Source organism: Balaenoptera acutorostrata, chromosome 16 (genome assembly GCF_949987535.1).
Source record: "Balaenoptera acutorostrata chromosome 16, mBalAcu1.1, whole genome shotgun sequence".
Lineage (NCBI taxonomy): Eukaryota > Metazoa > Chordata > Mammalia > Artiodactyla > Balaenopteridae > Balaenoptera > Balaenoptera acutorostrata.
In genome coordinates, this window is record NC_080079.1 from 8,053,605 (window position 1) to 8,078,919 (window position 25,315).

Genomic DNA, 25,315 nt, shown 5'->3' on the forward strand with positions numbered 1-25,315 from the left:
TGCTCCCCGCCTTTGTGGAGGTGGGTTGCAGAGAAGCGCGTCCTCAAAATCTGGTGGATTCTCCGCATCTCCCTGTGACGGCTGAGCATCCGTGATGAGGGGTCCCTAACGCTGAAGTAGTCCTCCTTCTCAGCCTGTTACGCAGGGCTGCCTTCTGGATGGAGGAGCCCAGGCTGCCTGCTCAGCAGTGTTGTGTGTCAAAATACTTCAAGTGGAAATGTGTGTTCATTCTGCCATCCAGTAAGATCCCACAGAGAGGCTCCGAGGCCTCCAGGTCTTCGGGATGGGTGGAGCTGGGGCCTCCAGCTAGGGGCTGGGATTGGAGCTGCCCCCCGGGGACCCCTGACGTGATGGGGCTGGGACTCGGTCAGGGGTGTGGGGCAGTGTGATTATCAGAGGGCAGGGTTGTGGCAGGAAGGATGAGGCCAGGGTGGGGACAGCGGAGACAGGAACTTTGCCCACAATCCAGCTGGTTGGATTCCAGCCGCCAGAGCCCTAGGCAAGAACCCAAGGTTGCCCCACCAATGCCCATCCAGCTTGGGTTAGGCCGGTGGTTAGCAGCTTAGAGGGGGACCCATGAGACACAGGCATCAGATTTTGAACAGCATGAGGATGGAGGAAGAGCATCTATATTAGAAGCCAGAATTAGAATTAGAATAAGACCCACTGGTTGACGAGAGGGACAATCTTAGAAAAGGAAAAGATTCAGGAGCAAGGGGACGAGCCCTGTATCAGGTCCCGCTGTGAGTACAGGGTGGGGGCTGGAGAGATGGAAGGACTGTTTCGGCAGCATGGATAACACATTCCTGGGGGGAAGAGCAGGTCTGCTCACCCACCCCCTCCCCCAGGGCAACCCCCGGGTAAACCCCGTATTTGAACACTGGCACTCACCTGTCCTGGGCCACAGCTGATTGGACCAGAGAGGAGGCTTGATCCAAGGAGATCCAATCTTTTGGCAAGATGAGCTCATCAGCTTCGTTCCCCCCCAGAATTTTGGACTGGGACCGGAGACATTCATCAGTTGGATGGTGGCCCTGGAGCTAGGGCGGCCACGTTTGAGGGTTTGAGCAGGTGCAGAGAAAAGGGTTCTGGAGAAGAGGGAAGAATGAAGAATCCGATGATCAGAGAGGAGCGGTGAGAAACCGTGCAGCCCCGGGCTGGGCTGGGGCAGGGCTGCAGAAGGCCGCTGAGTTGTCCCAGCCAGGCTCGGGTCACCATTTTCCATACCTGCACTTTCTGCCCTCAGCTCCTTGACATATTTTCAGACTTCTGGCTAAAGTCCACTTTTTGTGAGCTGATTTGAGTAGGCTTCAGTCGCTGGCATCTGAAACGCTCCCTGGGAGAGCCGGCGTCCTCATTGTCATCAGCAGGACAGAAGCCCGTGGGAGGAGGAGCCAGCTGGGCAGGGCCTGGGGTGGGGAGGGGTGCTCCTGCAGCTCTGTGCGTGGCTGGGCCACGTTGGATCCCATCAGCTCCTCCTGGGTACCACGCCGCAGAAGGACAGAGCAAGCTGGTGTCTGCTCATGGAGCGTGACCCTGATGGCAAGGGCACCTGGACCCTGGCATTGGAGAAATGGCCAAAGCATCATACATTCTGCCTGGAATGAAGGAGACTTTGTGTGGGACAGAAGAAGCATCTCTGATGTTTGAAGTCTTGTTAGAGGAAAAGCAAAGACTGTTCTGAGCTCCCTAAGGCTGTTGGATTAGCTCCAAAGGTCAAGGGTCCACTTTTGGCCTGGTGTAGGGGAAACCTCCTCCTGAAACTGCCTGCCACAGGATGGGTGGACTTGGGCATAGGGAGCTCCCTGTTCCTGCAGCTGAAGGACCACTTGAATGGGTATTACAGGACATGCAAGAATGGAGCTGTTGGCCTGGACTGGACAACCATAAAGAACATCTTTACCCAGGACAAGAACAGCCTCTAGCCATGACCTTGAAGATGACCATGACCAATGGCCATGACCACAGAGAATATCTTTACTTGCAGGTAGGACCTAGTCCCAGGGCAGGAAAAGCCCCAAACCATGACCTTGAAGGTGACCATGACCAATGATCATGACAATAGAGAACATCTTCTTTACCTGGACAGCCCCAAGAATGACCATGAACATGAGCGTGTTGCAGAATCTGATGGGCCCTGTGACCCGAGGGACAGGCAGGTGAGGCCTCTGGTCCAAACGCCCTTGGTAAGGCTGGGGAGCTCCTCCCAGGGACAAGCTTGAGGAACCATAGCTGGTCATGACATCATTTGTGGGCTGTTGTCCTGCTGGGGCTGGGGGCACCTGTGGCTGAGGGGATTTGGAGGGATGGTGGAGGTGTGTTTGGAGTTGGGGAAGGAGGCACAGGATGGGAGATGTAGTGACCTCTGGGGGTGAGAGCAGGGGAGGCCCCAGGAGGCCCACTTTCTATATGGGTTACACACTTTCTTCCTTTCTTTTCTTGGGCTCTGGGACCAACTTCTTGGTCAGGTGACCAGTGGTCCCTAAGGGCCAACCTCAGCGTGCCCTCCACCTTCCCAGACAGCCAGGGAGGGCTCGAGCCGCAGGGGACCCCCTGAGCCCCTCCATCAAAGCTTGTCCCAGAGCTGTGCTCCTATAGCAAATGTCCCACTGTGCCCTGTCTTCTAACTGGAGAGGGACAGGGAAACAGGCTGCTTGAGGAGCCGGGTTAAAGGCATCGTGTGTGTCTCTGGGGAGATAATCACCCAGGGCAGCTTTCCAGTGATGGCAGAGCCAGGGAAGGAGCAAGAAGAGAGGGCAGTGGAGATTCTTGCCTGGGTCCTTCCCAGAAAGTGACTTGAGCGGATTGGGGCTGTGGCCCTTTCTGGGGCAGCTGGAATCCGGCAGCTTTTCGTAATTATACGTTAGTAATTATCCACTAAGACTTTGGTAAACAGCAGCCTGTTTAGCCATCCTTGAAGAATTAAATCATTACATTTATTGCTCTATCCACTCGCTATTAGCCTCCTAAGAGGCTTTTCCACCTCAGAACCAGGGTTTTCGTTTGATGAACTCCCGGGAGAACATTAAACGGGGGAGGCGCTGGGGGGTTCTCTGTGACTGGCACCCTGACCATGGCAAATGTTTTTAAGTAAAGTGGAAGCTTCTTACACAGAGTGTATCTTAAGAAGCAAAGGGTCCAGTTGGAGGGGCCTGGAGACTTCTGGGACAGACACAGGCAGGCAGACAGGCTGGGCTCGTCCTGGGATGGGACAGATGCGTGTGGCTGGGTGGTGTGCGGTCAAGGTCAGCAAGGCCAGCAGGACCGACTGAGGTCCTGGTTTCTCCTGGACTGTGTGGTGAGGTCGGCTGCTTGGATGAAGGTCAGATGAAGGTCAAGGCCATGCCTTCAGTGAGGATCTGCCCTGCCTTTCCCTCTCGCCAAGGTTGCCCTTTCCTTTCTGGACCTTTCAAGGACAGCCCTAGGCCGTGACTGTGAAGATGAGCCCCCTGCAGAATCTGATGGCCCCCGACCCATGGGGGAGGGCTGTGGTCCAGAGGCCCTCAGCAGGGATGGAGCGCTCCTCCCAGGGGCCACCTTGAGAAACGATACGTAGCTGGTCATGACGTCTTTGGCTGCACAACGTTTGCCATCTGGGCGGTATCTGTCACCTGAGGGGATTTGGAGGGAATGATGGTGCGGGGTGTTTGTGCTCTGAGCCACCTCGGAGCACAAACCTCAGAGCCACTTCTGAAGCCCCCTGAGGTGGGCCTCAGGGGCAGGGGGTGCTGCACGGAGGGGACACAAGCCAGCTCCCAGGGCTCACTGTCTGGGGAGGGCTGTGACTGGCCCCTTCCTCTGAGGGCTTCATGTGTTGTCAGGGGTGAGGCATTGCCCTGTCACACTGTAGATGGGCAGCTGGCGTCCAGGGAGCCCTGACAGGGATCACGAGGGGACTTACTCTTGGGCGCCTCCTGTGTGCCAGGCACTGGGCCAAACGAGAGATGCGTAACGGTAAGGAAGCCTAGACCCACCACTGCTGTCACACAGAGGCTGGTCTAGAAGAGAGGACGGTAATAGATCTGGAAACATGACCAAGACCAGCACGGACTCCAGACATGGTCCTTGAGTCCAGGGAGATCAAATATTCAGGCCTAATTCTCTAGCTTGTTCTGCAGACTCTGAAGCCATTATACATGAAGTGAAATGAGAGGAAACGAATGGATAGGATCAATGTAAATCCATTTTGGAAGAAGCCATTATAAGGGTTCATTCTGGATATCCTTCTGAAGCCAACCTTCTCCATCTTCTTTTTTAACAACCAAGAAACCCTTGGCGTGGAGTGGTGGAACATTGCAAGACCCCAAACTGGATCACCAGATTCATCAACAGATTTTTAAATATGTAAATTAATTTGCATCAAGGACTTAATAGGTAGAAAAACAGAATGATTTCCATTTTTGTATAAATTACCTTCATTGCTAAGTTCTATGAAATGGGGATTGTATCAGAAAATTGGGGTTAATGGCTTTGCCTTCAGAGTAGGGGCTTTTAAACCTAGTTTATATCAAAATGAGTAGTGAGATATTAAAACAAGACGCCATTCCCCGAGATCTACAGAATCCCAAATCTCTGGGGGCCCCAAGTCACATCACCCTGCCAGGTGTCCTGCGGAGAGCTGGAGCAGGGGCAGAAAGACTCCATGAAGGGGCCAGTGATGGAAAAACACTTGAGCCCAAGGGTTGCTTGCTGACTCCAGAGGGGGCTGCCTTTGGGGGTCCTTTTGGTCCAGCCCCAGCCCTCTTTTCCTTTCTGCCCCCCAGCTCCTCCCCCACCCTGTTCTGGCTCTGTCTTGCCTCCCCCTTGGGCTACTCTGTGTCCCAGGCTGGGACATGGCGGGGAGCAGCCTCCAGACAAGCCCGCATGGATGGGCCCTCCAGGCTAACCGTGCTGTGTTGTTGAGCTGAAAGTCTTCCTCTCCATCAGGTGAAGAAGGGGAGGAAGGAAGGACTGAGGGGACCAAGCCTCCTGCCCTGTCCTGGTTACAAAGCTGCTCAGGTGACCAACGCGTCCCTAGGTGCCGTGCACCTCTCTGAGCATCTGTGCATTCAGTAGGTCGAATCCTCCCGGAAGCAGGAAGGCAGTTCTTCCCACAGGGCAGCGGGAAGGCCTCTGGTTTGAAACTTGCTCATCGATCACATTCAGTCCCGTCTTGGACTCCTCGCCTGCCCTCTGCCCCCACCCCGTGAGGACCTTCCACTGGGTCAGAGCCTGTGCTAAGCTTTGGAGGAGTACTGGGGGCAAGGTTTACCATGGACCCCGCAGCAGGGAGCAAGGCAGGTGGGGATCAGGTGGCGTGTATTGGCTCTGGATGAAGAGCAGGGTGGAGTGTCCACTTCCTGGAGCTGGGATGGCAGCCGAGGGTGGTCCTCACCAGGGGCCCTAGGTGAGGGCAGGGCCTGAGGGAGGGCTCCAGGGAGGTGCTCACCCCAGGACATGTGTTTAAAGCACCCCACCACTATCTGTAGGAAAGGGCCGAGGAGGCAGGAGACCTGCCTCTGGCCTCAGTGCAGCTCTGGAGCTGACCAGCTGCAGCTGTGGCAAGTCATTTAATTGGCTCCATCGTACAGCGACTGAGTGCCCACTATGGGTGGGCTGGCCAGATGCTGAGGATCCACAGGTGAAGGTGTGTGGTCCCTGGAATCCCAGGCACATGGGGTAAGCAGACAGATGCTGAGATATGGGCTGGCAATAAAGGCATTTAAAAAGCTGCATAAGGACCCACAGAGGGGGAGACAGCCATGCTGTGGGTGGGGTAGGTCAGGGGAGTAGTGTGAGGAATAGAGAAGACTTCATGGAGGAGGTAACATTTGAATTGGGCTTTGGAGGTTAAGTAGGAGCTCACTGTGGGAGAAAGCATGACAAGTAGAGGGAAGATCACAAAGACGTGGGCCCAGGAGAGCCAGTTACATTCAGGAAAACTACAGAGAGTATGATATGCCTGGGCTTTGGGTTCAGTACCCTTTTCAGCCTGGCTGCAGCACTATGATTCCACCCTGTGGTGGGCTTGCCCTGTTGATGTGGTAGTTGACTTACGAGATGGCCCCCAGTGATCCTCATCTCCAGGTATTCAAGCCTTTGTGTGGTCCACTTTGTCACTGAACAGGGCTGACCTGTGTGACCACTAGAACACCGCTGAAGTGATTGTGTGTGACTGAACACTGAGGCTGGGTCATAAAAGCACTGTAGCTTCTGCCTTGATCTCTTGGATTGCACGCCCTGGGAAGGCAGCCGCCATGCTGTGAGGACATTCAGGCAGCCCCGTGGGGAGGCCCATGTGCTAAGGAACTGAGGACTCCCACCAGCACGCAGCATCAACTTGCCAGCCATGTGAGTGGGCCACTTGGAAGTGGACCTTCCAGCCCCAGCCATGCCTTCAGAAGACTGTAGCCCTGGCTGACATCTGACTGCAGTCCTGTGAGAGACCTCTAGACAGGACTGTCCAGCCAAGCTGCTCCTGAATCCCTGACCACAGAGCCTGTGAGAGGTGATAAACAATTATTGCTGTTTTAAGCCATGAAGCTTCGGGCTAATTTGTTATGCAGCACTAGATAACAAATACAGCTGGTTATTGCGGTAGGCAGCTTCCAAGATGGCTGCCAATGATCCCAGCCTCCTGGTCATTCATGCCATCATGTAATGCCCTCTGCTTTACTGTGGACTGGACATAGTGACTTGCTTCTAATGAAAGAATAAGGCACACCTGATGGGGTGTCACCTGGAGATTACGTTACAAAAGTCTCTGGCTTCCGTTATGGGTGACTCTTGCTCTCTTGCTGGTTCTGAGGGAAGCCAGCTGCCACGTTGTGAGCTGCCCTATGGAGGGGTCCACATAGCCAAGAACTGAGAGATGTCTCCGGCCAACAGCCAGTGAGGAACCGAGGCCATGAATCCAACACCTTGTGATAAACGGAACCTTGGCAGCAGCCATGTCAGTGAGCTTAGAGTTGAACCTTGAAATGACGGCAGCCCCAGCAGACGCCTCGGTTCCAGCCCTGTGAGAGGCCCTGAACAAGAGGCCTCAGACAAGCTGCCCCTGGGATCCAAGTGCACAGAAACCGTGAGGTAGAAAATGCTTGTTGTTTTAGAGCTGCTGAGTGTGGGGTCATTTGTTACACAGCAATAGATTATTAATACAGTCACGAGGAATGGTGCCAACCTCACCTGTCCTGTCCCCAGGGGAGCTGCTTGGCTGTGGTCTAGACTTGGGTCTCAGCCTACTGAACCACTCGACCCTTGGTCAGTCAGGGGCCCAAAGCAGGTAGGGGGAGCATCGAGGGGATGAGAATATGGGGGGCATCCTAACACCTGCCGATTTCTGGAAAACCAATACGGCCTCCATAAGACCATGGGAGATGAATCAGCATGTGGGTGAGACATAGGTTCAAGGCCAGGTTCTATCATCCTGTACCTGTGTGATGTTTAGCAATGTTACAAGTCCTCCTGGAGCTCTGGCTCCCAAGTTGTCCTGCTGGAGCAGAGGGGGGCCATGCAGTGATCCAACTGCCCAGTCAGCACCAGCCAGAGAGCCAACACGAGGACCGAGCAACAGGGTCTCCAGAAGGAGCTTGGCCCTGGAACATAGCAGGCGCTTGATACAAGACTGACCCTGTAGCTGTCAGGATTCTTGGCGTACTGTCTTCGGTCCAACCACCGGTGTCACAAAGTCCTCACAGTGGCCTCCTGATGCCCAGATCTAGGAGGACTTGGGGAGGATGCCGGCTCTTCAAAGACGGGGAGGTCTCAGCTGTGTAATCACCACCACTTTGCTTGGGGCCCTCCCCGAGGAACATTCTCCCGGATCCATCACCCCCTTGCTCCGGTGAGTCTGAGCCTGGGCTTTGCATGCTGTCCTGCGTGGAGTACCAACGCCTCTGTTCAGCTCCCCAGAAGTCCCTGCTCTCCTCCCCTGTGGGCGCCGAGGGTCTCTGCCTGGCTTGGTGTTTATTTCTTGCAGTATGAAGCGATGATTTAATTCTTGCCTGGGATATCATTCAGCCCCAGTTCATGCTGAAGTGAAATATATTTCAGCACCCACCGATTTCCATATAGATAAAAAAAGGAAAAAAAAAAAAAAAGGAGAAAGGAAACAGCCTCAACCAGCGTCTTCACAAACTATGCATTTGAAACGTGCTTCTTGAAGATGGATTGCTCCGTTAGGCTGCTAAGAGGTTTTTCTTGACTTGTCAACAGTTTTATCCCCCTACAAACATTCTTGGCTATAAATTATTCATTGCCCAGTTAGCGGTTAAAAAAAAAGATGCCTGGAGCTGAGGCACTTTCTTAATTCTCCCTCTGCTCTTCAGATCCAAGTTGTTTTTTTCCTTCCCATTGCTGGAAAAGTAGAAGTAACTGGAATTCTCCTGGCTTGGAGGTTCAGGCTGGATGCAGTGAGAGAGTCGTGTTGAACCCGGAGTGAGCTTGGCAGGGGGTTGGGGGGAGGCAGTCATTTATAGTCTGGGGAAAGGCAGGGTTATCAAACATATGTTGAGATAGGAAATAGGTGTGTTTGGGGCTTTCTTTTTGTTCTGTTGGCAGGAACTCCAGGGTTTCAAAAAAGCAGAGGGGAGACGATTCGATCCTAGGCCCAGCCATTTCGGAGTCCACAGCTAGAAAGGATCTGAGGCTTCCTCTTTTTACCTGATTCCACTCTCTGGGGCCCTGCTCTGCCAGGAGACAGCACCCCCTTGTGTTTCTCTGTCGTGCCCACCCTCTCCTGTCCTGCGCACCCCTGGACCACCTCCCTCACCCACAGCTGACTTCCTTCTCCAGCGTGGATTCTCAGGTGCCGCCCCCCCCCATCTCTGTGTCCCCATGGGATGTGGATAGAGGTGGTGGGTGGGATTAGGCTTCAGAATTTGGGACCCGTGTTAGCTGCAGCAAAGCCCTGTGTGCTGGGTGGCTTAAGACAACAGGAATCCAGTTTCTTAATTTCTTAATTCTCCCTCTGCTTTTCAGATCCAAGTTGTTTTTTTCCTTCCTGCTGTTGAAAACGTAGAAATAACTAGAAGTCTCTTGACTTGGAGGTTCATGCTGGAGCCCAGTGAGAGAGTTGTGTTGAGCCCGTGTTGAGTCCTAGAGGCTAAGATTCAGAGGGGCTGTGCTCTCTCGAGACTCTGGGTAGGATCCTTCCTTGCCTTCTCCCTGCAGCTTCAATCTCCATCGTCACGTGGCATTCTCCCTGTGTGTCTCTGTGTTCAATCTGCTCCTCTTATAAGGACACCAATCATATTGGATGAAGGGCCTACCCCGGTGCTCATCTTAACTTCACTAGAACCATCTGCAAAGACCCTATTTCCAAATAAGGTCACCTTCACAGGTACCAAGGGTTGGGACTTCACCATATCTTTTGGGGGGACATGATTCAATCCATGACAGAGTCAGAGGAGGGAGGAGCCCCCAGTGACCAGGCCCCAGAGCAGAGCATCAGAAGCGTCAGAAGGCTGAAGATCTCCCATCCTGTTGAGACCTCACCTTCCCCAGCAATACTCTTGCACCAGAGTCCCCTTCTCTGCCCCCGGCTCTGCAGAGGTGCCAGGCTCTGCTGTGGGCCTGGAAAACTGTCCTTTCACAGCTGTGTAGAGAGAAAAATCAGGCTAACCGCAGGATTGCTGCACCTCTAATGGGACCCGGAGCTCCCTGGGAGAGCGGCTGTCTTAGACCGTGTCCAGTGGCCTGGTCCGAGGGCACCATGTCCACCTGCCATCAGCAGCAGGAGATGTGGCCTGAGTGTCCCCCTGTTCTAAGATTTCACCTTGACTCCCAAGTCCTCCCCCCTCCCCACATTCTCCCCAGGCGGCGGGGGCTTTGCCAGGGCAACATCGCTGGGTGGGCTCTCGGAAGATCTCTGTGCTCTGTTGCTCAACCCAGAGAGAACCGGCGGTGGCAGCTGAACAGTCCGCTGTGCCAGGGCCCTGCTGGATGAAGCAGGTTCATGTGGGGAGTCATGATGGCACTGTTGCTGTGTCTTGGCCGTTGGATTATTTTCCTCCAACCCGACCAAGAGTTTTGGCCTTCAGAGAAGATCTCCAGAAGCTGGGTTTATAAACACCAGTGGGTATTGGATTGAGTCAAGGGCATCCAGCGCCTGGCATCCATCACCTCTCACCAGCCCTGCTGTGGTTACTAGGTTCGGTTCCATAACCCAGACGGCAGACAAAAGAGGCAGGGGCCCGATGGTCCCTATCCATTTCATTGGATGTGGTTGTTACTTTCTGGGTCACTCACCTTTGGTTGAACTTAAGTTTGTCAGACTAAGCAGCCTTTAATTGGAGACCCTGGGTTTCCTTGGAACCCAGGCCACCTCTAAGCATGGGATCGAGTCTGTTTAGAGTGTAGGGAACAAAATTTGTCACCCCAAAATGTCTCTGGCATGTTGATTATTTCAAGCTGAAAATTATCAAGGCCCAAAAGACTCAGGAAGAAACTTTGAACTACCCCCTTAATCGCCTGAAAAATGTAGATAGAGGGCCTATTACAGGAATAGAGCTATCACCAGACGTCTGCAGAGAATACAAACTAGGTGTGGTAGGGGAACACTTAGAGATCAGAGTCTACTCTGTGTCCCATTGTCTCTGCAGGGCCCAGCAAACATTTATTTACTAAACATGTGCTTTTCCATCTCCAGGTGAATTGCCTTTCTCCCCTTCAAAGTCCCAAACTACTACTCCCAACATCCTCTGTTGTCTTTAATGAGGACTTTGGCCATTTTGGTGAGTTATTCAGTTTTCCTGGGTCTCTCCCATGTATATATGTTGTTAAACTTTTGTTTGATTTTCTCCTATTAATCTTTCTCATGTCAATTTATTTCTTAGACCTGACAGAAGAAACTAGAAGGTAGAGAAAAATTTCTTCCTCCCCAACAGGAGCAAAGGCAGCCGAAGGAATGGACAGGAGAGTGGTGTGAGCCCCTGGCCCACAGTTGAGAAAGAAAGGAAGTATTAAAAGAAAGAAAGGAGTCTTATTTGACTCTGACTTTTCCATTCAAAGTCAGAGTCAAATAAGAGAAGGTCTTTAGAAATGAGGGTTTTTCAGGGAGCACTTGAAACCATTTTGTAGAAATCCGGACTGTTTTAAAGAGAAACAGGAGTGGCAAGATGTCCAAAAATTAATTTTTAAAATTAATTCCATCATCTTTTCAATTGTCCAAGTCATTTAGTTTTGTTTTTATTGCATTATTTTCTTTCTTAAGACTGGATCCTTTGAAATAATACTGCGATGAATATGGAGGTCATTCACTTTTTGTATTGCTTTTTTATTAACAATTTTGTTGAGATGCAATTCACCTATCATATAGTTCATCCATTTAAAGGGCACAGCTCTAACACAGGGAACTGTACTCAGTATTCTGTATTAGCCTATATGGGAAAAGAATCTGAAAAAGAACTAATATATGTATATGTATAATTGAATCACTTTGCTGCACATCTGAAATTAACACAACATTGTAAGTTGACTATAGGCCAATAAAATGTTTTTAAAAATAAAAAAATAAAGTGCACAGCTCAATGGTTTTTAGTATATTCCCCGAATTGTGCATCCACCACCACAATCAATTTTAGAGCCTTACATATATACAATGGAATATTACTCAGCTGTAAAAAGAAACGAAATTGAGTTACTTGTAGTGAGGTGGATGGACCTAGAGTCTGTCATACAGAGTGAAGTAAGTCAGAAAGAGAAAAACAAATACCATCTGCTAACACACACACACACACACACACACACACACATATAAAGGTTCTGATGAACCTAGGGGCAGGTCAGGAATAAAGACGCAGACGTAGAGAATGGACTTGAGGAAAGGGAGGGTGGGGACAGGGAAGCTGGGACGAGGTGAGAGAGTAGCATGGACATATATACACTACCAAATGTAAAATAGATAGCTAGTGGGAAGCAGCTGAATAGCACAGGGAGATCAGCTCTGTGCTTTGTGACCACCTAGAGGGGTGGGGTAGGGAGGGTGGGAGGGAGACGCAAGAGGGAGGGGATATGGGGATATAGGTATACATATAGCTGATTCACTTTGTTATACAGCAGAAACGAACACAACATTGTAAAGCAATTATACTCCAATAAAGACGTAAAAAAAAATAATTTTAGAGCCTTCATTATCCTCAGAGGGTACAGCCTTGGGCATGAGCATGAGCCCACCACCCTGGGATGACGGTGGTCTTAGCAGGGCTGTCTTTGATTGTGTCTTTTTCTGATTTCTTTCTTTTTTTTTTTTTAACATCTTTATTGGAGTATAATTGCTTTACAAAGGTGTGTTAGTTTCTGCTTTATAACAAAGTGAATCAGTTATACATATACATATGTTCCCATATCTCTTCCCTCTTGCATCTCCCTCCCTCCCACCCTCCCTATCCCACCCCTCTAGGTGGTCACAAAGCACAGAGCTGATCTCCCTGTGCTATGCGGCTGCTTCCCACTAGCTATCTATTTTACATTTGGTAGTGTATATATGTCTGTGCCACTCTCTCACTTTGTCACATCTTACCCTTCCCCCTCCCCATATCCTCAAGTCCATTCTCTTGTAGGTCTGTGTCTTTATTACCATCTTGCCACTAGGTTCTTCATGACCTTCTTTTTTTTTTTTTTCTTTTTTCCTTAGATTCCATATATATGTGTTAGCATACTGTATTTGTTTTTCACTTTCTGACTTACTTCACTCTGTATGACAGACTCTAACTCCATCCACCTCACTACAAATAACTCAATTTCGTTTCTTTTTATGGCTGAGTAATATTCCATTGTATATATGGGCCACATCTTCTTTATCCATTCATCTGTCGATGGACATTTAGGTTGCTTCCATGTCCTGGCTATTGTAAATAGAGCTGCAATGAACATTTTGGTACATGACTCTTTTTGAATTATGGTTTTCTCAGGGTATATGCCCAGTAGTGGGATTTCTTTGTTAAGCTGTTTGCTTCAATTGGGAATACACCCAGCCCAGCAGAAGGTAAGAGAGTCCACCTGCTGATTGCTCTATTGTTTTCAAAAATGTCCAGGGACATAGATTGCTCCACAGCCTGATCCCATTAAATTCAAGCAGGGGGCTTTTTCGCAACAGGTTTGCCACCAGGACACAGGTGTGGTGAAAACCACTGCTAAACCTAAGCAAAAATGGGAAAGGAGAAGAACCACATCAACATCGTTGTCATTGGACAGGTAGATTCGGGGAACTCTACCACTACTGGCCATCCAATCTACAAATGTGGTGGGATCGACAAGAGAACCATTGAAAAGTTCGAGAAGGAGGCTGCCGAGATGGGAAAGAGCTCCTTCAAGTGTGCCTGGGTCTTGGACAAACTGAAAGCTGAACGCGAGAGTGGTATCAACAGTGATATCTCCCTTTGGAAATTCGAGACCAGCAAGTACTATGTGACCATCGCTGATGCCCCAGGACACAGAGACTTCATCAAAAACATGATTACAGGCACCGCCCAGGCTGACTGTGCTGTGCTGATTGTTGCTGCTGGTGCTGGTGAATTTGAAGCTGGTGCTGGTGAATTTTTCATCTAATGTTTCCAAGAATGGGCAGACCCCTGAGCATGCCCTTCTGGCCTACACTCTGGGTGTGAAACAACTCATTGTTGGAGTTAACAAAACGGATTCCACTGAGCCACCCTACAGCCGGAAGAGATACGAGGAAACTGTTAAGGAATTCAGCACCTCCATTAAGAAAATTGGCTACAACCCTGACACAGCAGCATTTGTGCCAATTTCTGGCTGGAATGGTGACAACATGCTGGAGCCAAGTGCTAACATGCCGTGGCTCAAGGGATGGAAAGTCACCTGAAAAGATGGCAATGCCAGTGGGACCACACTGCTTGAAGCTCTGGATTGCATCCTGCCACCAACTCGCCCAACTGACAAGCCCTTGCGTTTGCCCCTGCAGGACGTCTACAAAATTGGTGGTATTGGCATTGTTCCTGTGGGTCGAGTGGAGACTGGTGTTCTCAAACCTGCCATGGTGGTCACCTTTGCTCCAGTCAACGTGACAACTGAAGTGAAATCTGTTGAAATGCACCATGAAGTTTTGAGTGAAGCCCTTCCTGGGGACAATGTGGGCTTCAATGTCAAGAACGTGTCTGTCAAAGATGTTCGTTGTGGCAATGTGGCTGGTGACAGCAAAAATGACCCACCGATGGAAGCAGCTGGCTTCACAGCTCAGGTGATTATTTTGAACCATCCAGGCCAAATCAGTGCTGGATATGCACCTGTGCTGGACTGTCACACAGCTCACATTGCTTGCAAGTTTGCTGAGCTGAAGGAGAAGACTGATCGTCATTCTGGGAAAAAGCTGGAAGATGGCCCCAAATTCTGAAACCTGGTGATGCTGCCATCGTTGATATGGCTTCCTGGCAAACCCATGTGTGTTGAGAGCTTCTCTGACTATCCTCCTCGGGGCTGTTTTGCTGTTGGTGACATGAGACAGATGGTTGCTGTGGGTGTCATCAAAGCAGTGAACAAGAAGGGAGCTGGAGCTGGCAAGGTCACCAAGTCTGCCCAGAAAGCTCAGAAGGCTAAATGAATATTATCCCCAATACCTGCCACCCCAGTCTTAATCAGTGGTGGAAGAACGGTCTCAGAACTGTATGTCTCAATCGGCCATTTAAGTTTAATAGCAAAAGACTGGTTAGTGATAACAATGCATCGTAAAACCTTCAGAAGGAAAGGAGAATGTTTTGTGGACCATTTGTTTTGTGTGTGGCAGTTTTAAGTTATTAGTTTTTAAAATCAGTACATTTTAATGGAAACAACTTGACCAAAAATCTGTCACAGAATTTGAGACCCATTAAAAAAGTTTAATGAGAAAAAAAAAAAAAACCAATTCAGGCAGGGGTAGATTGTGAGGCCAGTTTTGAGGTTTGTTTGGAGCCCAGGAGGGCTCTTCTTGTCTGTCTCTTTGCCTGGTTCTCTCTGGTGAACTATCTAGCTTGGGATTGGCTTATTGTTCTTAACTAAGAGAGGCTGTTGTTTTCAAGAGTGCCCTTAGGCATGAACTTCCTCACATTCTGTTTTAAATAAAGTCATTTCCTTTGGGAGCACTTCAGAGAGCTTTCTTTTCTCATGGATTGAATCTCCCCTGTGCCAACTCTTTGAGCTCTAGTTCTGGGTGCTTCTGGCCTCCTCAGCTTGCCTATTCTTGGAAACTGTGCCCCATGAGCAAGCTGTGGTGAGGCGGTTGGGGGGCCCAGTCCTCTGGGTCTGCCCGGCCTGGGGTAGAGCCTCTGTCCCGTGACAGTGGCCTGGAGGAAGGTTGTCCCGACCTCTCGGTCACACTCACCAGGAATTTAGCCTTCTCAACTTGGAGTTGGGGGGAATGAGACATGCTGGTGGCCTGTCCCTCCTGGTGAGATATGTAAGCCTTTATTAGGATTTGAAGGGTGAGGGAGCCCCGACTTCTTGGCCACACCCATGTGGAGGGAAGCTTCTGTCAAGCTGAGCTTGAGTGGGGGAGGGAGAGAGCAGGTTGTGGCTGAAATGCCACAGACTCTTGCTGTTCTTACTGAGTTTTAGTAGATTTTGCTGAGTAGATGTTTCTTTGTTTGTCACATGCCCTTAGGACAGTTCCCAGAGACTTTAAATGGTTGTTCTTTTTTTTTTTTTTAAATAGTTTTTGCCAGCTTTGCTGGTTCCATGGAGTTACTCTCTCAGTCATCCCAGAAGTGGAAACTGTGTTGTTTTATTGTAATAATGAAGGCATCTTTATATTATGAATTTACCTCCAAACACAGCTTTGATGCTATGTGATAAGTTTTGACAAGTCATGTTCTAATTTTCTGTTGTATTTATAATTCATTTTCTGAACCCAAAAGGAAGACTATTTTAGTTTTCAGATGGGTTGTCTGTCTAGCTATCTATCTGTCTATCTATCTATCTATCTACCTACTTTTGGTTTTCAGGCTTTCAGCATTCCAGTCTAGCTTTTGTTGGATTTTGTGGTTTGGAGAACGGCTTGTACAATTTCTGCTCTTTGTAATTTAGAGGAGTTATCTTTTTGGACAAGTAAGTATAAGATTTTGCAAATGCTCCATCAATATACCTTTGAGAAAAAGGTATATTCTCTCCTCGTGAGGCACAAAAGTCAGCATCTATCTATTAATTTAACTTTATTAATTATATCGTTTTGCTCCTCTAGGTGTATGATAGACAATACTCCAGCAGATAGAGATGGGATAGAAGGAGAAAAGAAATTGCAAAGCAAATGTGTAAAGCAATATTAGCTAGCTCATGGTGATTTCATAGGAAATACTACTTGATGCATTTTCCCCAGAAGCTTATGCAGGTAGCACAGAGTACAGATTCATAAAACTTTTGGCTTAGAAGGGACCCTGGAGGTTTTCCAGTTCCTACTTCCTTGTTTTATAAATGAGGAAAATGACTTGCCCAAGGTCACACAGATGGCAAGCTGAGACTGCGAACTAAATTCAGGTCCTTGGATTCTGGTTAAGGACATAAAGTCTCTGTTTTTGCCCTGCTTCTGGTGTGTTGTATTTTGTTTCAGTTTTCATCGTTATCTCTGAGAGACTTGGTGCCTTAAGAGTGGGTAGAGATACATTTCTTATTTTAAAGGCCTTATATATTTATTCGTAGGTACTTTACAATTTGCAAAGCACACTTTTATATACCTCATCTAATTTAATCTTCACAGTCAAGCGATGTTTAAGGCAACACTGTTGCCCCAGTCCTATAGGTGAAGAAATAGAGGCTTAGTGACTGGCAGCCCACGTCAGCCCCAGGTCTTCTGCCCCCGAGGCCACGCTCTCATTTGCAGGGCCCTGGAGTCCCGTCCCACCTTGGCCAGAGCCAATGTTCAGACTCTTTCATTTCCTGCATTTTTCTTAGGGGGTAAAATTGTCCTACATCCTGTAGGACTTTTCCTTCCTCCATTGGAACAGTGCCCTGGACAGCTGGCTGGGTTTTGTGAATACAGTGATCAGTCTGGGAAATTATTATTTTTTAAAATGTCACTGTAGCCTCTGCACCTGGTATCAGCAGGTTATAATAGGCTGGGTGTGCACTTGAAGCATATCTCTGCTATCTTCTGGGACAATCTTAGTTCATTCGTGCCGTTGCTTTCCTTCCTCTGCAGGAGCATTTAAGCAGCACCATCTCGGCTGCACTCTCCCACCCAAAGCTGCAGCTCAGCCAGCCCTTCCCATCCTCATCTGGAAGTTTGGACCCACCTATGGAGTGATCAGAGGCTCCTAACAGCCTCTCCACAAAAGTTGGGGATGGGGGAGGGGGTCAGATGGTCATCCAGGTCTCTCCAAGTCCCGATCATCTTGTTGTCCTGGAAGGCACAGTTCTATTTTAGGAATTATCTTACGAATTAATCTTAGTTGTTTGCTGCACTCAGAATCACTCCTTCAAACTTCTTGGCACTCACCTCACGTGGAACCTGAGAATGGCTTTCTTTCCCACTGTCTGGCATTTTTCTCATCAATAACACGTTTTTGTCTACCACGTGCCAGGCGCTGGCCCTCCCTCTTCAGGTCTGGGTAGACATCTCCCAAGAGTCCCCAGGGCCTCAGGCAGCACCTGCTCTCAGAGGTGACGTTTGCTCATTCCCTCTTTTCTTTCTGTTTAGCCCCGAATGGGGTGGGGGTGGAGCAGGGCCTCCCCTTGGTTCATCAGCAGAGAAAACACAGGAGACATTGGAGCTGGTCCCGGTGGGGAGGCAGCAGGCTGTCCCAAGCCCCCCATGGTGCCAACAGGAGGAGCCTCTTGGAAGAGCCCAGTCAAATGAAGGACTTGTGGCTGGTGTCTGCTCTGCTGCGGATTCTGACGGGCGCTTCTCAGAGCACCAACCTCCCCTCTACCTGGGTCATGTGAGAGCTTGTGTAGGCTTTCATATTTCAATTTTAACTGAAAGGAGACACTTTCCAGGAGAAGGTGATCTCTGAGAAAGCCAACGTGCTTCGTCTGCAGTGGACAACACAATTCCAAAGCAGAGAATAATTTTCTAGGCCTTTAAAGAACTGGAACTCAATCTTGGCTCTGATTCTTACCTCTGCGTCACCCATTGCTGATCTCTGTGCACCTCAGTTTCCTAATCTTTAAAATGGGCTGAGGGCTTCCCTGGTGACGCAGTGGTTAAGAATCCACCTGCCAATGCAGGGAACACGGGTTTGAGCCCTGGTCCGGGAAGATCCCACATGCCGCGGAGCAACTAAGCCCGTGCGCCGCAACTACTGAGCCTGTGTTTTAGAGCCCGCGAGCCACTACTATTGACCCACGTGCCACAACTACTGAAACCCGCGCGCCTAGAGCCCATGCTCCGCAACAAGAGAAGCCACCACAATGAGAAGCCCACGCATTGCAACGAAGAGTAACCCCCGCTTGCTGCAACTAGAGAAAGCCCGCGTGCAGCAACAAAGACCCAATGCAGCCAAAACTAAATAAATTTAAAAAAAAAAAATCAGAGTCTTTTCTATTAAAGTAAATAAATAAATAAATAAAATGGGCTGATCAGCCCACCTTTAGTGAGAATCACATGAAGCATCTGGAAACGCTCTGCATGGATGTGCTGGGCCCGGCCCCTCTGCCGAGTCCTGGCCGAGGCTTTTCTGTTTCTCCCACACATGGCTGAGAATGTGTGAGGCCTTTGGACACCTGGATCATTTCCCAGTAAGGCTCCACCTGGCACATTCTTACCTAAGAGACTTGCTGTGAAACCTGGAGGGGCCTGAGTCTGGCAGTCTGAGTCCCAGAAAGGAGACTGAATTTTTACTGTCCCAGCCCACATACTAGATGATGACTCGTGTAATTTTCCCAAGATATAAGCCACGTTTTACAAAACGAAGCCATGTGTGTGCCCTGAGAGGATGGCTGGGCCACTCCTGCTGCACTGCCCCAGCCCCCTGCAACTCACCGGACAGGCCCCCTCCTGCTCCTGGCTGGGTTCTCTGGAGGGGGTTCCTCGCTGCGGTCCTCGCTCCTGAGCCCTCGCTCTTTGGGGCCGATTCTGGACTCCAGCGTGTTATTGATGTCGGCCCTTCGTGCTACTTCTGTGAGTGGGTAGCCGGTCACCCTGCTGGCGGATGCCCTGGTGGAATGTTGCCACCTCAGCAGGCAATTTGAACTGGGCAGAGCGGTTTTGGAAAGTGATTTCACATCCATGGTGTTTAGGAAACCAACCTGGAAAGGGCTGAAGGGGTAGAGAGGTCTGTGTGAGGCCCTTGGAGAGGGGACTGTCACTAGTCTCTCCCTCAGCCTCAGGACCTGCCACTCCCCTGCGATGGCCGGGCCTCCGTCCTCTCCTCCCATCCCCACCTGCTCTCCCTGGTTCAGGCTGCATCTCTGCACCTGGACCCCCGCCGTGCCATCTCCCGCTCCATCTCTCCCCGCTGTCGCAGGCACAGCCCTAATGACACCTCCCTCCCTTGCCCGGGAAACAGGGCAGAGTCCGAGTTCCTCTGCCTGTGTTCCAGGCTCGCACTCGACCACAGTGCCTTTCCCACGTTGTCTTGCACAGCTTTCCCTCATGTCTGGGATAGTCCCATTGAAGGGAAAGTCTTGGTCTTTGATGCCCAGGGGAGCTGGATTGAGGTGGCTGGTGCCTCGGTGACAGACAAGCCACCAGAGGGCCAGGGCTGACCACAGGGGCTGCCACCAGAAGAGTGACCCTGGTGAGGCACACATTGTCTTTCCCACCTGGGTGTCCCCTGGCCGGCTCCACTCGGCTTTGCTCTGAGACAAGACCCACATGGGGGTCACATGGGAGGATTTCAGCTCTGTCACTCATGCTCTGAGCCTTTGGGCAAGTCACTTACATCTCTATTTCCTCATCTGTAAAATGGGCCTGATGATAACGCCCATCTCACAGTTGTAAGGATGAGCTTGGATCATTGTTAAAGGCATTTGGCTCATTGCCTGTTCACGTAAGTCCTCCATAAAAGATGGCTGTTCTATCAGTGGTAGTGTTCTTATGCCCGTTAATCTCTGACCCCTCGTTGGCATCTGATCTCCTAGAAAGGAACCCCAGGCACCTTTGCTGCTGAGCATCTTGCATCTGCTCAGGGAAGGAGAGGTTCAGGGTCTCCCTGGCCCGGCAGGCTGAGCCCGGGGGAAGCTGCCCAGCTGTTCCAACTGCGGGGTGACAAGGCGGAGACACCAAGCCTCCGAGGTCGCAGGCAGAGAGTCCCCTGATCTGGGCTCCGGCCTGGAAGGGCTTCCAGAATTAGCCAGTAGGATCTGGATTGAGAAGGAGGAAGGTGATGGTGCAGGTGAAGGGGTGGAGGGGGCGACTCCCTGTAGCCCTCAGTCTCCGTGTCCTTGATCTTGTGAGGCACACGGGACGCAGCTTCCATCACTGGGGACAAACTGCTGATGGGCCTTTCGAGGAACAAAAACCCAGTGATTTCTGACTTGCATGTGAATAGAGATGGGAACACTTTCGGCCCCCACTGAGCCCCAGGACACTCCCCCCCACCCGCCAACCTTGAACCCCCTGCTTCCTGGAAGGGAAGCTGGGCCAGGCAGGGCCTGAACCAGGTCTGTGGTTGTCAGTACACGGCCCGAGGACCAGCTGGGGCACGGGCTGTTAATGACCAGGTAAGCTGAGAGATTGCGAGCAGGCGTTTAGGAACATGACAGGCATTTGAACGAGTAATTATCCTCTGAATGCAATAATATAATATATAATAAAATATAATTTAAAAAGTTGGCTTACATTTTGTATGTCTTTTGTATGTCATTTTTCTAGAAATTTATTTTTTATTGAATTGTGCAAAGTATCAATCGACAATGGGCTGGAAATCAAAAACCAAAACCACAGTGGCTCGGCACCGTATATGTTTTAAGTGCTAGGAGCGCGGCCCCTGGAATGCTCCCAGTGTTGACATTTCAGGTTGCTTCAGGGGGCTGGTGCTGTGGCCTGCAGCGACCCTGAGCCTCTGATTCCTGGGAATGAGCTCCTGAGAAGGAGGACTGACTGACTGGCTGACTGGGCCTGGAGCCTGGCTCTGAGGCTTGACCCTGAGCCCACTCACCAGACCTGGGATGTGGACCATTTATGTCCTTTTGTTGTACCTGGAGGATCCTGGTTTTATTTAAACTTTTGATACTTTGTTCATCATTTTTTGGCATTCATTTTGATTTTTTAGCATATTGCATTAAAATACTTTTCTCGATTACAAAGTGTCTGGTGTCCCTAAGTCCTGCACACAAGGCCTGTGCCCTGGCTGGAACCCAGGGGCTCCGGGGTCACCCAACTAGAGGCCTCAGTGCCGGAGCGGAGGCTTGGTGGCCAAAACAAACCCAGAAAGACTTTCAGAGGCTCGTGAAGAGCTGTTTACTGGGAAGAAGGGGGCGCATTGTTAGGTGTGTGGGACCGGCCCAGGCAGTTCGGAGAGGGAGTCAGGTAATGAAGAGGCTCTGGCTGAATATTAGTATTCCCCTATGCCCTTCCACGGGCTCATGTTCTGAGAAGCCCCCAGTAGTTCATAAGATCTTAAAAACTGTCTGGGTTTTGCTGAGAAATCAGTTGGAGATGCCAAGGATGAAATATCGTATTAACTCACCCACCCTAACCACCCTTACCCCTTCCGTTCACATTCTCCTGTTACGACCGGCTTTGTGGGAGAGACACCTGCAGGTGTTCACACACGAAGAAGGGGTGCCTCCCACAACACAGATGGAGGTTCTGGAAAGTTCTCTCAGGAGTGGGGAGGGGCATTCAGCTACTGACGATTTTCTACCTGATGTGGTTCCTTGTAGGCCTGATCATAAGGTGACCTCCTGGACAGCAGTGCTTTTTATTTTTAAAATTTATTTATTATTTTTTATTTATTTGCTGCACTGCCCGGCATGTGAGATCTTAGTTCCCCGACCAGGGATGGGACCTGTGCCCCCCACAGTGGAAGCGTGGAGTCTTAACCACTGGACCGCCAGGGAAGTCCCAGCAGTGCTTTTTAAAAAGAAAAGTGTCAAACATCCCAATGATTGTTCTCTGGTCACCTTTGTCTTAGCTCTGGCCGCCATAACAAAATAACGCAGACTGGGGGGCTTAAACAATAGACATTTCTTATCATTCTAATGGCTGGAAGTCCAAGATCAGGGTGCCAGCGGGGTTGGGATGTTGGTGAGGGCCCTCTCCCCAGGTTTCAGACAGCCCCACCTTCTCGCTCTCTCCTCACAAGGAAGAGAGAGATCCCTGGTGTCTCTTCTTATAAGGACACCAATCCCACCGTGGGGGGCCCACCCTCATGACCTCATCTGAACCTGATTACATCCCAGAGGCCCCATTCCAATTGCCATCCCATATTGGGAGTTAGGGCTTCAACACCCGGATTTAGGGGAGCACAGTTCAGTCCATAGCAATCTTCAATCCTCCACTTCAGAAGGGAGGGTTTTGTTTCCACTGTTGAGTTGTGGCCACTGCTGTTTCAGGATAGCTCCTTAGCCATCCCCACCATCCGCTTTGACCAATGTCTGCAGTTCTGGGGTAAACCAGTCTCCAGCAGCCAAGCCAGGTGAGGAATCAGGGCCTGACAGTGGTTTCCTCACTTTGGCTCCTTCCACCGAAACTGCAGCCCCAATTCCCACGGCAGGGGACCCAGACACCCCACCACCTCACCATCTTTTGCTTCTTTAAGGGGAGCTGTGGCCTGCATGTTTTATTTTCCCAGCCTGAAGGGACCTTGGCCTTGGCTCTTGTGCTGGGAAGCTCGGCTGGCCACGCGCCTCATCTATGTCGTTTAAATCATGACAATGTAGTCTCAGTCAGTGTCTGGTGACTGTGGATTACGTGGAGAAGGTTAATTGTAAATATGGTCCCAGCATCTTTTCCCTGGTTGAGCCCCTTCTGTCCTAATGCCTCCTAAGTGTTGTCATTTGTTCTTATTTTATTTTATTATTTTTTAAAATTTTTATTATGATTATTTTTTAACATCTTTACTGGAGTATAATTGCTTTACAATGGTGTGTTAGTTTCTGCTGTATAACAAAGTGAATCAGCTATACGTATACATACGTCCCCATATCATTTGTTCTTCAGAGAAAATGTCCCCAAAGGGCCCCTGAGATGATGCGGTTGGGACAAACCCTCACATGCGAGGGAGCAGGAAGTCGATCTTCCAGGAGGGATGCATGGCAGGCCTTCTGCTGGCCCCAGCTGCCACCAGGCTGACCCAGTCCTTATTTCCAGCTCAGGTTTGGCTTGAATCTGGTGGGTGACTCATGGCTGTATCATCCTCCAGGATGCAGAGCTGGACACCAGCTCCCCAAAGTCCCAGGGGGAGATGAATTCTGAGTCTAGACCAGCCTGCCCTGAGGATGAGCCTCGCCAGGGTGATGGGGTGAGGCCTGGGGGCTTTGTCTGTGCACCCAGGCGACTTTCAGCAGGGAGGTTTTGGGAAACACCAGGGGCTCCCCAGGTGGGCGGCCCACATGAGTTAACTGCGTCCCGGCCCTGGCCCAACCCCAGGCCCAAAGAATCAGAATCACACAGACTAGGGCTCGGGAAAACTATTTTTCAAAACTGTGCCAGGTGATTTTAAAAAAAGATTTTGTTGCTTTTGTAAAGGACACATCCTAATTTTAAAGAGCTCAAATCATATAGAAAACACAAGAAAGAAAACAAAACATCATCCCAAACTCTACCATCCTGGAACAATCACTGTTAGTTTAAGTTGACAGAATTCCAACTTTTCTCCAAGTGTCACTACTGATAGAAAAAAGCTAGACAGACCGACAAACCTGACCCTGTGTTTCTGTGCAGGTGAGTTCCATCATCCATCAGGGACTCTTCTCTGCTGGATACACAGTACCTACTCAGCCAGAGGAAACTCACACATCAGGACGTGAATGACGGTCATCCGGGGGCTTCACGACCTACCGACTTTCCCCCTGGGCTTGAAATATGGTACGTCCAGTCAGAGCTGGGACCTGGCCAAAGTGCGTTCATGTCCTGGCTCCCCAACTCCTGCTGTGCGTCCTGGTGAAGGTCGCAGCCTCTCCCAGCCTCAGGCTCCCAGGCCTGCGGAGTGAGGACGAAGAGGACGACAGTGACAGTGGTGACGATGAGGATGACAGTGATGCCGTGACACTTACCTTAGAGGACGGCCACGATGACCAAATGCAATAGCGTAAGTGGGGGAGCACCGAAGAGCAGAGCCGACGAGAATAAACACATCCACACCTTGGAGACCCGAGACGGTGATCATCCCGAAGCTGCGAAGTCATGACAATGATACTGGTAAGTTAACAGCCCATCGTGGCGGGTTCCCAGCATCCCTGGAGCTGTGCCTGCATCTTTGCCTCCGGGGAGCTGCAAGAATATTTGCTCAGCTGTCATAGAGGTTAGCTGGCTCTGACAAGACACCAGCGTCCAGGCTCGCTTTGCATCTCAAAAGCTGCTGGAGACACTTCTCCACAGGACTGATTGCAGCCTGGTGACGTTGCTGCCGTGTGGGGACCACCTTGGCTTACTCCAGGGTAAACCAAGTCCAAATTCATAAACACATCACATCAAGACATTTCTGCTCCTTTTCTCTTAAAATGGAAGAGAACAATGCTAGGCCAACTGTAAAAAAACAAAACAAAAAACAAGGCAAAGTAAACCCCCAGTCATCCCTTCAAAGTTGAAGCTGAATAAAGCAATTTCAAGGTGCTCAATTTCAGAAGTTTTCAAGTTCTCAGGAAGTTGGGGTTCCTAAGATCACTCCAGTTGTTGACACATTAGGGCAAAGTCAATGGCACATGGAAATCATCCATCCACGTGAGGTTAATAGGGACCGTTCCTTCTGCTGGCTTCCCTGTCTCTGCCAGGTGCCAGGTTGGGGAGTGCTTTCCTTCTTCCCACATCCAGAAGGTTCCTTTCCTGGTCATTCTTGCTCTCAGCCTTGCGCTCACCATGCTTACTGTCCAGAACAACCCTGGTCTTCCTGCCTTCTGTCTCTGCCCTCCAACTGCCCCCTGCCCATCAGGTCCTAGCCTCTAGATCTCTGCAGGCCACCCTCTGTTCAGAGCTTTGACAGCCTCTAACCCACCCTCGGCCTGGGCAGAGGTTCCTAGCTTCCCAACTTTGCAGGTCTCGTACACCCCAGGAAATGGCCGAGGCTGTGGGCGGCTGGAGGAGGCCCTGGTCAGGGAGTTCCGTCCCGGGGATCCCAGGGGGCCCACAGTCTCTGCACCTGCATCACCCATTCACACACACTGCTGGCCAAGTTCTGCAGAGCCTCAGAGCCTGTGATCCAGCTGTCCCCTCTGACTGGGGTCGGGTGTGTGGCCCGGTTGCCATTTCCTCCAAACCATCACTTTAAGCAAACGGGGAAAACCAACCATTAATAATGTGAGACAA

General features: G+C 50.3%; 1 pseudogene; it reads left to right on the forward strand.

Annotated features, from left to right (window-relative positions):
• LOC103001539 (elongation factor 1-alpha 1-like) overlaps positions 1-15,195 on the forward strand; it is a 123,120-nt pseudogene extending 107,925 nt beyond the window's left edge.
• Positions 15,196-25,315: the final 10,120 nt, after the last annotated feature.